The sequence below is a fragment of the Vidua macroura genome, chromosome 3 (assembly GCF_024509145.1).
Source record: "Vidua macroura isolate BioBank_ID:100142 chromosome 3, ASM2450914v1, whole genome shotgun sequence".
NCBI lineage: Eukaryota > Metazoa > Chordata > Aves > Passeriformes > Viduidae > Vidua > Vidua macroura.
Window position 1 is genome coordinate 78,474,980 of NC_071573.1, and position 12,227 is coordinate 78,487,206.

General features: G+C 41.5%; 1 protein-coding gene across 1 annotated transcript in view; it reads left to right on the forward strand.

The window, feature by feature from the left end:
- The window catches only part of BACH2 (BTB domain and CNC homolog 2), a 180,241-nt gene that overhangs the window by 72,532 nt on the left and 95,482 nt on the right, over positions 1–12,227 (forward strand). Inside the window, exon 3 of the mRNA XM_053974383.1 lies at positions 11,494–11,602. The gene's annotated coding sequence lies outside the window, so the exon portion shown is untranslated. The remainder of the gene's footprint in view (positions 1–11,493; positions 11,603–12,227) is intronic.

The following is a 12,227-nucleotide window of genomic DNA, read 5'->3' on the forward strand; positions in this document are numbered from 1 at the left end:
GGCATTTCTGCTTTGCCACAGGCTGAAGATTAAGAAAGATTTGGAGCTTATGAGGTGAGCAGATCTTCTGTACTGTTGGCTTGCTTGAGTCACTTTAGTGTCCTTTGAAAGCATTGCTTGCTTCAGTTGTGGCCCCAAGGATTTCCTTACATCCAAGGGGGAAAAGAAGAAGGCGTGTGGATGTGTTTTCTGAAACAATGTGATAATTAGTTTTACTTAAAAAATAATAGCTGTTCCATGGAAAAGGGGTTTTAAGGCCATTTCTTGTATCTTTCACTTCTTCACAAATAGAAGTAATTCCAAGATTATATATATATATATATATAAAGTTTCATTATTGCTGTTTCCTTGTGAGACAGAGTATTGCTCTCTGTCTTGATCAATGATTAAAGCTGCAGTGAGACCCCTGAATTGACAACAATTCTGTATCATTTGTGTCACTATCGATAGGGAAGAAGAATATCTTTTACAAAAACTACTTTTATCACAGACGTGTAGACATGAATTTATAGCTTCAGTTGTGCCTCCAAGAGAGCAGCTGTGAAAGTGAGATAGAAAGCTGGATGAAAGAGCTGGCAGGAAGAGTAAAACATAGCAGGAGACTGCAGGAGGGGATAACACCTGGAAACATCTGTTGGGAGAAGTAAAGCTGGAGAAGGTATGGAGTCACTATACCTCACCAATCCCTGACCAACTACTGGCTTCTTGCCTGCTCTTTTGTTTTTATTTTCTTTCACATTGCCTGGTGTATTTATCCCTACCCTTATTTGCAATGGACAATTTTTATAAGGTTCAGAAGTGAGTGAGTGCTTTTTCCAGCTCTCTGGTCTCTGTGCCTGCTGGAACATCTGTACACACACATACTCTTCCTGTCTAAAGATAGTTTGAGCTAGCGTGCCCAAAATACAGCTTCAGGCTTGGGTTTGTTGCTGTCTTAGTAAGCATAAAAATGTGTTCTAATATTATGTCACTCCAGTTATGTGTTTCAGCAGCTGCAGTCTGTTTGTGTCCAGTTTGTTGGGAATGGCCTTGCTTCCTGGGATTTGTTTTTCCATAGCTGGAGCCCTGGGTTACTTAGTTTGACCAAGACTGCACATTGCAGTCTTTCTGTGAGTACGATCATTCTTGCCCAGTAGGATAATTCCAGCAGGGTTTTCTGCTGGAATGACATGACCTCCTTTGACTGACCTCACGCTCTGCCAGCACTGCTGTTTGAACATCATCCCTTCCCACCGCCTCCGCTTCCTCCTGTCCCTGCAGGCCTTGCTGCAGTTGTGCAAAAAAAATTTCCTTCTTTCTGCAATGCCATCACTATGTTGAATCATTCTGCTTTTACTTCTCAGGTTTTCTGGCTTGACCTCTCCACCTCCCACCGTCCAAGAAGGACATAGTACCTAATCCCTTTTGTGCATGTGTGTTCCTGTGGTGTGCATTGAAAAAGTGGGATTTATTATTATAGACCTTTCCTTATTTTTACTTAAATTTTGTTATATTTAGTTTAATGCAGTGTAACTTGTGCTGTGGGGTCACAAAGCATAATCTTACCCTCCCATCATGAAGTCCCAAACAGGAGTCTGAAATGGGAGCTTTGTGTAACCTGAAGATCCAGGGAAAGGAAACTGCTAAATGGCAAATTGTGTACCAGCCACACTTCTGGGTTGGCTGGTGCTCAGAAAGTTGATGAACACAGAGGTTTCAGAGGAGGATGCTGTGAAGGGTAAAGAGGAGCAGGGAAGTGACCAGGATCAGCAAAGCAAGTGTTTGATGCTCAGGTATCTGTAAGTTAATATCACAGTCCATGTGTTTGTGTAGGGATGTTAATTTTTGCTGATAAATGACTACGCTAGGCACTTTTATACATAAAACAAAAATGGTTCATGATTGTGCATGATTGTAAAAGCTTTTATACTGCTTGTTGCTATAACTTAGGAAATGTGAAGTGGTCAAATGAACTAATTATGTGAGTCATCTCAAATGAGTGCCTGTAAAAAATGTCGTGTGGATCATTGTCTATTCTCTTTTTAAGGCTTGTTTTATGGAAAGGGAACTTTCGAAACTTGGAAGATTCTGATTTTTATTGGTGATATTACTCTATCCTTGGAGCAGCAAAGGCAAGCTCTCCTTCCTGTGGGAACCCAGCACATTTGGACTGAAAGGAAAGTGAAGGTGTCAGAGCTTCCTTAGCAGAGCAGGAGGGTATTCTGTCACCGCTGCTGGCTGGATGGATCCAGGAGAAGGACTCAAGGAACCATACAGCTGGCATGCTGCTTACGACTCCTAGTGTCTGCCAAAATTGGTTTAAAATAGCTGTTACTCAGAGAGCAATATTACAGATTTGTATTTGAGCTATTTGGACTTCTCACAAGGGCTGGAATTGGAAAGGTTTGGAATCATAAGATGCCAAATAGTGCAGCTTTCTGGGTTTTTTTAATACAGAGTTTCACACTGTGAAGTTTTTGTCACAGAAATTTCTATTTCAAGCTCTGGGATACAAGGTGTTTGCAGTAAAGTGTGCTCTTGTTGCAGGGCTGAGTATCTGCCCTTTGCTGGCATTTAGGTTATCCTCATTTTTGCTGCAGTGATGCCCAGAGGTTGGGTGGGTCAGGGCCCTGCTGCACTGTATGCTGGGTGACAGTAGGTGACAGTCCCTGCCCCAGGAGCCAGTAGCATGGGTCACTGGCTTCAGATGGCCACTGCCACAAGCTGCTTGGGAGCAGCAGCTGCCAGGCCAGAGCATACTAGGGACAGAAAGCAGGGATAGTTCAGGTGAGGCAGCCAAACGTGGATTTTAAAAGCAGTTTACAGTCAGGACATCAGTAGTGCCTTCTTTGCCCAAGTCAGAAGATACAAATGCACAGCTCATTGTCAGTAACTGTCCTTATATATTTCAAAGCCTTATAAGACCTGACCTACAGTTTGATCTCTGCCAACACCAGTTCTCAGAGGAGAACAGGACCACTGTGAAAACAAAGTGTTAGAATCAGAGAGATGTATATTCTCTTTCACAAGAGGGAATCTCTCTGCCATATCCTTCCTTGTGCTCTGTGTGCAGCATCATTGGGTGAAGTACAGGGGATGATGTCCATGGATTCAAGTGAGCGGTTGAGCTGTAACAGTGAAATGCTGGGAAATTTTTTTATGTTTATAGAATGCCTCAGTCCAAGGCATGTGCAGATTGGAAAAGAGTCATAGAATTGTTTAGGTTGGAAAAGACCTTTAAGATCATTGAGTCCAACTTTTAAGCCAACACTGCCAAATCCACCACTAAGCTGGACAAAAATGCACCACTGTGGTTTATTTATGTGTTGTATAGGAGGGTGTGAGGTTTCTACAGCACAAAGTCTCGACCATTGGTGTGATTCAGTTGTGCCATTGCCATCTAGGGCAGGTCTGCAGTTCTTGGAACTGGGGCAGATCAAGCCTCACCCCCAGCTCCCCTCGCCAGGCAGCGTGTGTGTTGTACACAGCACCAGTGTGGGAACAAGCTGAAGGGAAACTTCACTGTGTTTGACAGTACCTTTTTAGCTGAAGTACTGCCACGATTGGCATGACAGCAGTGAATCCCAAAATTGGTTGATTGCCGAGAGAGCCTGTGAAGACAGACATGAGGGATAAAAGGAATTAAATGCTTAATTAATAGCTTTATACTTCCTATTTCTTGAAGCATGACTATTTTTCCCTCTCCTGTTTTGTTTACTTTAAGGTGCCATGTGTTCCACTTGAAGCTGTATAGAAATTTGCTAAAGGAACCTGCACATCAGGGTTGAGAGAGTTCTTAACTAGGTGATCTGCTGCTTGAATATTGGACTTTTGAAATAGTTAAATGTTTTGAGCTACCAACAGAAAGAGATTATTTGGCCAATATTTTGTACACTAATAATACTACACACCTATACAATTGTGTAGTTACTCTTGATCGTAAGGGACTAAAGCTTCAGCTTCTCATGGCAGAGAAGCTGAAGTTCATGTATTCCTGATAACATTCTTCATTAGAATTCTGGTTGCAAATATCAACATTTCTTTGGTGTCTCCTTCTGTTAGTTCCTTGTTTCCCACATGCTGTTCTATGTGAAAGTCTTTGTGAATTGCTTAGAGGAGTAAAATCCTTCATGGAAATGGAGATGCTAACATGCATGACAGTTCTTATCCATCCAAAAGTGGCAGCAGTTGACTTGTAGTTTTTCATATAAGCTGATTTTTCACTCAGAAAAGTTTTCACTTAGAGAAGGTAGCTATTAATTACTTATCTATCCATGTTTCAATATGCCACCATCTCGTTAAATAGCTCCCTTGTCTATTTCTTTCTGAAACTATAAAGCACTCTTTTCTGCAGAACAAGCTCAATGACATCTTGACACTTCCCTAATGTTTTCAAATCCTGGTGGGTTTCAGTGAATTGCTGGATTTATTTGAACTTCAGATTCAGGGCTTGTAAATATGCACAGATGAAAGCTAAAAAGGTTGACAAGAATGCATTTGCAGTTGCAAGTGCTGGGTTTGGCATAGTTATATTTGGCAACATGAACCTAATCAAGTCCAGGAACTCGAGTGATCATGAATCTGTTGTGATACTGATAGTCGTCTTGTATTACGGTAGTCAGAACTACCTCCTCTATTATTAGATTGGACCCTGGGGAAATGCAAAGGAAAGTGTGAGTCTCACCCACGATGTTTTGGTACTAAGCAAGCCAAGCATTTGGAGAAGATCCTTATCTTTGCTTAGCAGATGGAGGGTGAGGTGAGCGTATGAGACCAAGTTGCTGAAGAGGTCTCGTCTTCCAAATGTGAGTCCAGAGCCTTAACGCGGAATGGCCCTGCTTTCACGGATTGGAGCACAGCTGTCCTATTTCCAAACAGCAGTGCTGCTACCCACAAGAGACCTGGGAAGAGGAGTCCACCCAAGCAATGAAGCTTTCAATGGATGGCATTGTTAAGGATGATTTCAAGAGCCGACTTCCAGTATTTCAGTGGTCCAGGTGTTTGAAAGATCAGTGAAACCCTTCACCGTGGATTTATTTTAATGAAAGAGTTTGGGTAGTGACATTATGTGCACATAGGTAGCCATTAAGCAAAGAGGGGAAGCAGGTGCCATATCTTTTGCTACTACTTCTGCCCCTTCACTTTTTGAGAAGAATGCTTTTTAGTTTAAGGGAACCTAGCATACCAGCATCTCCTGGTGAGCACTCATTAGCTGGCTCTGTGCAGGGCATGATTGGATTGGTAGGTGTTTAGTTCATAAGTTTCACCTACTCATCTTGTTTTCTATTAATAACTTTATGTTTTAATCCTGTAAGTGTATTGTGCCATGCATCTGTCTATTTGGGGAGCTAATCCTGTAGTGGTAGGCATCTATTTCAGGAGCAGCCTAGACAAAGCACAGCCTATTTGAGTGCTGGCCTCCCTTATTGTGTGTAGTGGGTTAAATCGCTGGTATTAGTGTAGTGTAGGAGTTCAAAAAGGAAAGATGTTATTTGCAGCGTCAACTCATTAAAATACTCTGTACAGATTTTTCCAAAAGAATAAGCAGCCCAAGCACACTGGGCCCCATGCCAGGGTATGTAATAGCCTTGCACAGCACCAGTTGAAGCTCCAAGTTGGATAAAAGGCAGCCTTTTCTGGGTTTGTTAAGTAATCCTTAAAAAAAATTAAAAAGGCTGTGTACAGAAGTTGCAAACTAATTCAGTCCTATCAGAAAGTAGGTCAGTGACTGACCTCCTGATAGCATGAGGCAGCAGTTTCAAGCAGAAGTGACAGCTCAGCAGCGTGGACCCTCCATGTCTCCAGGAAACTTGTTTTGACAAATGTAAACACATTATATCCTGTATTCCTCTTGCCTTTTTTTTTTTTTTTTTTTTTTTTTTTTTGTGCTGCATTGGAAACCACAAGCTGTCACTCTACATCCTCTTTCTTCACCCTTTCTGGTCCCCAAAGGGAAATGCCTTGTATCGTAGCTAATAATTTTTGCAGGGCTGTGTAATGAGTAAGACGTTCCAGCAGGGTTGGTGTTTTTTTATGACACACAAAGTTCAGCACTGTAAACCAGACTTGACTAAAATCCAAACCAAAGTCTTTCCAATGGTGAGGGAAGTCAGTGGGAAGACAGGAACTGGATTAATTTGGGATCCTTCTGTCCTAATTTTGTTTGTGCTGAATGAAATTTTTGCATATACCCACGTGCCTCTTCAATGTTTACATTGCCAGTGCTGGTGTCCACATTGCCACAGACAGAACTTTGAACATGTCTTCACTTCAGCCAAGCAACTCCTGAAACTGGGATGCTTTTGTAGTTTTGGGTGAAGTAAAAAAGTGGATATAAATGGGGTTGTGGCTCCTTAAATACCTCATAAAGAATAATTGCCTCAGAAGAAATGGGAATATGTTCATCTTTTCATTGAGTTATCACTATCAGCAGGTGTTGAAGGTGGAGTGTACACTACTAGTTAACTACTTTGACTTGTACCTTTCCTGCAGTGATTTCTCCTGTGGAAATCATTGTGGATCAAAAGGTCACACAGGGTTTTCAGCTGTCTCCTTCTCCTGACTTTTAACTAGGTTGCACAGACAAGATACTGCCACGTGGAATATATAGAGGAGGATTTCAAAATGTATTAGCCAACATGGCTCAGTTTAAGCCATTTTGCTAAAGATAAAAACTTGACATGATTTTCTTCATTACCTAGTTACCTTTCTGGCCTGAGGTGGCTCAAAAATATCAAGGGAATCCTATGGATATTTATAGAGATGCTGTGCAAAGAATGATTTTTGCCATGTGATGCATAAACTTTCAGAGCCTTTTAGTTGTACACTGCCATTTAACTGAATTTTTAAGTTCACTTGGTTAGAAGGAGTGCGCTACAGTAAAAGTTGGATGTCATTGTCTCACCTAGAAGTAGAAATTTGATTTGGGAGGATGGGAATATATTTATTAAAAACAAAATGCTTCTGGCTTTAGTAAATATTTGATCTGAATAGATCCAAATCAAGCAGGAAGTCAGATGGATTTATATAACAAAACTGCCTATGAGAAACTGGGGAAGAAGAAAATCTTGTTTCAGTGAATTACATATTTCTGTGCTATATATAGATAATGTTGGCATTGATTGTTACATAGCATGCAATGGATGTCATGCTAAGTAGTGAAAAAGGCACTAGTGTATACAGTTAAAAAAAAAGGCAAAGGAGAGGAGTGTGAATACTCTTGATGGCGGGGCGGGGGCGGGGGCAGGCAGTTCCCAATCTGCCTCCTAAAGGATCTTTGCACAACACGTGTGCTGGCTTTCAAGTCATTACATTCTCCACAGGACCACCAAGTTTCCTCTGCTTGAAAGGGCTGGAAGTGCAAGGTGTGCTCCAGGTGAAGGCAAAGATCTAATGCTTTTTCCTACTGCTTCATGCTCCCAGAGATACTGCTTCCCTTTGCTCCCTCCTGCACTGAGGATAGAGAGTCAGGAAGGAAACAGCATCTTTTGACTACGAAGATCACTGAGTCTAACTTTTAACCCAGGACTGCCAAGTCCAGCTCAAAACCATGTCCTTAAGTGCCATATCTATACATCTTTTCAAGACCTCCAATATTCCAATACTGAAATCCTTTTAGTTCAAGGCAATTTGAGCATCTCTTAAGGTTTAAGAACTGGAAACACTAAGTAGAGAGCTGGGAGGTTTCCTCCCACCCCCAAATGCTCATAGGAGGTCCCGCCAAGTTGGCCAGTTAAGCTGCTTCCCTACTGCTCATGGGTGGCAGAGCTCTGTGTAACAGAGGTGACATGGTGACCTTTGCAGTGAAATGAAGACAGGCGTAGAACAGAGACAGGAAGATTGCCCATGGTGTAGGCAGTCACTGGTGTCTCTTGCCTTTGGGCTAGTGTCCTGTCTCACTTGCTGGAAAAGCAGTTCCTATGGAATAAGAAAGCTGAAATCCTCCGATTCTTTTTAATTTCTAGCCGGGGGAGTTTGTTTCACAGTCTGCATCCCATGCAAGCAGTGACTACCAGTGCATTTGGTATATATATTCAATACATGAATTTACCCCTTCAGCTGTGTGCATGCATCATCAAGGAGCAGGACACCTTCATATGTTTCCATTTTGCTTTTGAAATCTTGGTGATGGCTTGCTGGGATGAATGTCATCTTTTTGGCTTTCTTCTGTTGCCCTGCACATAGCAGTTTTGAGGAAGTGTGGCTGTAAGATCAGCCAAGACTGCTGTCCTCCCAGTGATGAAACTGGAGGGCAGAGCAGCAAGGTGTGATGCAGAGAGGCCACAGGAGATCCTGGCTCTGCATTTCCCCAGAGCTGAACCTTCCTGCGCTGGCCCTGTGTTGCGTAGAGCAAGCTCAAACTCACGCAAGGGACTTGGCAAGAACGGCTCTTCTGCTTGGAGGTTGTTACTTCGCGCTCACAAGTTGCATCCCCCAAACAAACAAACAAACAGAACCAAACAAAAAAATGCTTCAGAAAAACCCAGGTCCCACCTTTTCCCTCATAGTATTCTTAATTACATTAGTGGCTTGGATATCCTGGGCTTTTTCCATCCCAAGGTAAGAACTGAGGGAATTTAAGTTGTTTGTTCCCTTCTATACAGCAAAGTTAAAAGGTACAGGAGAAATAATGTTTTGGCAGTTGAGATAACTTACAATAAAACTTAAGATTTTATTTGTTTTCTTCCAAGATGCAGGAGAATTGTTTTTACCTCCTAGGTAACTCATCAGCTGAAGTTTTTGACTTAATAGTTGAATCGTATTTTTTCAACCCTATTGACTCTTGGACTGAATCCAGTGAAATAATGTGTTTAATGAGATGCACTAAAAATATTTACAAATTTTTGTTACTTGGAGGAGGAAGGTAGGAGTTGCCACTTTAGTGCTTTTCTGAATGTACAGTGATCTACGCTGATTAAGCATGGATGATTTTATTTCAGTCAACAGCACAAGGCAATGTCCATCCTGACTATAACAATGTAAATGTCCTTTGCTTTCCTTAAATCTGTCTGAGAGTATATCACCTATCAGAGTAACATCTCAGATGGTGAAGAAATTCTGTACAGGGTGTGTGAAGTGGGAGCAAGTGAGGAATCTGTATGAAATTTCATCTCTCCTTAATGTTTTGCAGGAGCTCTTTTTGGTTGAAGTAACATGTTGTGAATTTTGTAGAGAAATTAGGTGGGTCATTCTTGCACTGATGCAGGCATAGGGCAGGTTCTACAAAGGTAAAATGTTGCCCTTCCTCAGGACTTTTAAACCACTCAAAGGGTCTCTATTTTGTACAAGTGTTAAGGGGGGAAAAAGGAGAAAATTAATTCCTTGTATTGCCCAGCTAATGTCCTGAATGAATTTACACTGCATTCTTGTGTGGTCTGTGCTCTGTAGCTTAGGGAGAGCTACTGGAGCACTGGATGTCCTGGTGCACAACATGAAGCAGGCTTTTAAGGGTTCCTCATGAAGCCCATTTTGGCAGGTGCTGTGAGTGCTCGTTTTGCTTGGCTTTGTTTCTTTCCCTGGATTTAGGCTAGTTTGGGGTTAGTGTTTCAAGTTTGTATCACCACTGAAACACGGCTCACCTCAGCTGACTACAACTTTGTGTCCATTACCGATTCCAGAGTGTAAACTAGATAGATTATTTGTCCTGCCCTGAGGAAGAAGAGAAGGAGTTAAAATGTAAGAGCTGCCTCTGGCAGGCATGAGTGCTGACTAACACCTACTATCTTGAGTACATAAAAATCAATGTGGACCTTGTCTGATGAATTCCACTGCTGGAGTTCTTTCTTTTCCATATAGAGCTACGTATGAGAATCGAGAAATAAATGCGTTCATTTGAGATAACATCGTGTGACAGCTGAGAACAATTAAAACTCTTACTTGTAGCTATATTTTTTTCCTCCCTTTCTACAGCAGGAGGGTGGTGTCTGCAGCTCTAAGGAGTTGATACAGGCTATTTGTCACTGCTGTGATCTTATCTAGAACAAGTATCCTGCAAGGTTATTTATTTTACAGCCTTTTCTTCTAGTTTTGCACAACACACAGATCTTGGGAGATGGGAAAGGATTTTTTTTTTCTTACTAGAGTCTTTTTGGCAATAAACACATGCCTAACTGTAAGAGAAAAAACTTTCACAACCAAGCTTGTTTTGTGAAGCCCAAACATTTGTGAAGCTTACACACCCTCAAACTTTGCATAATGTGCCCATCCCTGGTCTCAAACATGAAGTGGCAGAAGAGGGAAGTGTTACTTTTTTTAACCAACAACTTATGACTGTGTCAACACATGACAATTTGTCAAAGCTTGCTGTAGCAGTACTGTAAATTAATTTTTAGCATCACTTGTGAGTGGTAAACACTTTGTGCAGTGTGAACAGCTCCTAGTATAGTGTGAGTTGTCAGCAGCTTGTGAGCTACCCTAAAAAAAAAAAAAAAAGAAAAAAAAAAGCACAGAGGGAAGGATGCAAGCTCGTTTACTAGTACAAAATGGATCTGAGTCTGCAAAAATTCTACATGTGGTGGTATGTCAACTCAACCTTGAAAACTTGTTTTTTCCATTAATAATAATCACCTGCAAGGCTGGGAAATCACAACTTTCCATTCTGTGCCCCAAGCACTTCCTGATAGCAAGCAGCTTTCTCAGGCTCATGACTTGGTGAAGTAGAGCCCTCTCTTTGCTCTTGGGATTTGCTTTTGCTTGTTTGCTTTAAAAGCAGAACATCCTACAAATGCAAGTATGCTCTTTTGCTGAGAAGTCTCAAATCAACCACGTAAAATGCCTGGAAAAAAAATTAATATGGCAGCCCAAAGAGAAATGGTGGGGGCTGAGTGCTCTCTCCTCCTCACCTGTCCCCTTGCTGTTTCTCCTTGCCTATCTCAGCTGCTGTGGTGGAGCTGGCAGTGATGGTTCATACAATAGGAGTTGACATGATGGAAGAAAATTATTTGGTGCAAAAAGACAGGGAATATGTATTGTAGAAAACAACTTTTCAGATACAAATGTATTTTAACCTGTCACTTTAGCAGAACAAGCAGTAATAACCTCCCAACCTAACAATGACTGTTAAGTTGAATGTTAATTCGCTCGGTTGTTGAATTGCTAACATGTCTACAATTTACAAGTGAACACCCACTCAAGAGAGAGAAAATAGAAGCTGGTGCCTGGAATTCCTGGCCTTACTGAAATCACCTACATTTTTTTTATACTAATTCATCTTGCATTTCCTGCGAGTGTTTTAAGTAGAACTAGATGAGAAAAACAGCTGGGCGCGTTTGTTTGCCACTTTGATGCACTCACTGCAGGACTTTTTTCTTAGGCACAGTCGCTCTTGGCTTATACACCATAGGGTGGCTTTGGCTGCACCTTGAGGCTTGTGAGCAGGCAGCACATGTGAAGCTTGGCACAAGAACTATTGAGACCTGCTAAAGCTAGTTTTAACCTGGTCATAGTTTTAAAGAGAAAGATGACTTTATTTGTGTATTTGCTCATAAAGAATTTTGCTTATATTTCCTTTTCTAGATACAACTGTAAGTGCTGCCTGTATGAAAGAGCTGAGCCACACCATCCAGTAAACTGTCTAGAGCAGCAGTTGGCTTGCTTGGAAATCACTTCCAGGACTGTGTTGTAAGTAAGTGTTTTTACAAAAGCATCATCAAATGGTTTCTTCAGTTTTGGGGTGGTTTTTAGATGTTTTGGTTATTTCTTGTAATTTCACAGTTTTATTCTAACATCTAGTAAGACACTAACAATGCATGTGGGAATTGAGCACCTCCATATCTGTGCACAGTGTAAAGCTAAAGCCCTTTCAAGGCTTTTTGCTCTCTTGCTCTAGTACTCCCCAGCATAGTACCTAAACAATTCTGAGAACAGGCAGCTACATAGAAGCCTAGAAAGAAATTTGGCCAAGTACATAGTGATCTATTTTGTCATTAACTCTGTGACATACATGTTTTTTGAGCCTTCATTCCAGCCTGTACTTCAGCATTTTAGCTGTCCTGGTGTAGCCCTGAGAGAGAGAATGCTTTGTGGAGATTGTCATAAACAGTGATCTTCCTAACTCAGTTTGAAATGATCCATGAATAGATGCCCTGTCTGATCCAAAAAGAGCAATGCTTTGTCCCTTTGGCCATGCAGGGGGTATTGCGAGGGAGCCTCAGCAGTCTGTGAATGGAGGTGAATTTGGTCAGCTGCATCTTTTTTCTTATCACAGAAAGGATAATCATAGAATATCCTGAGTTGAAAGGGACCCACAA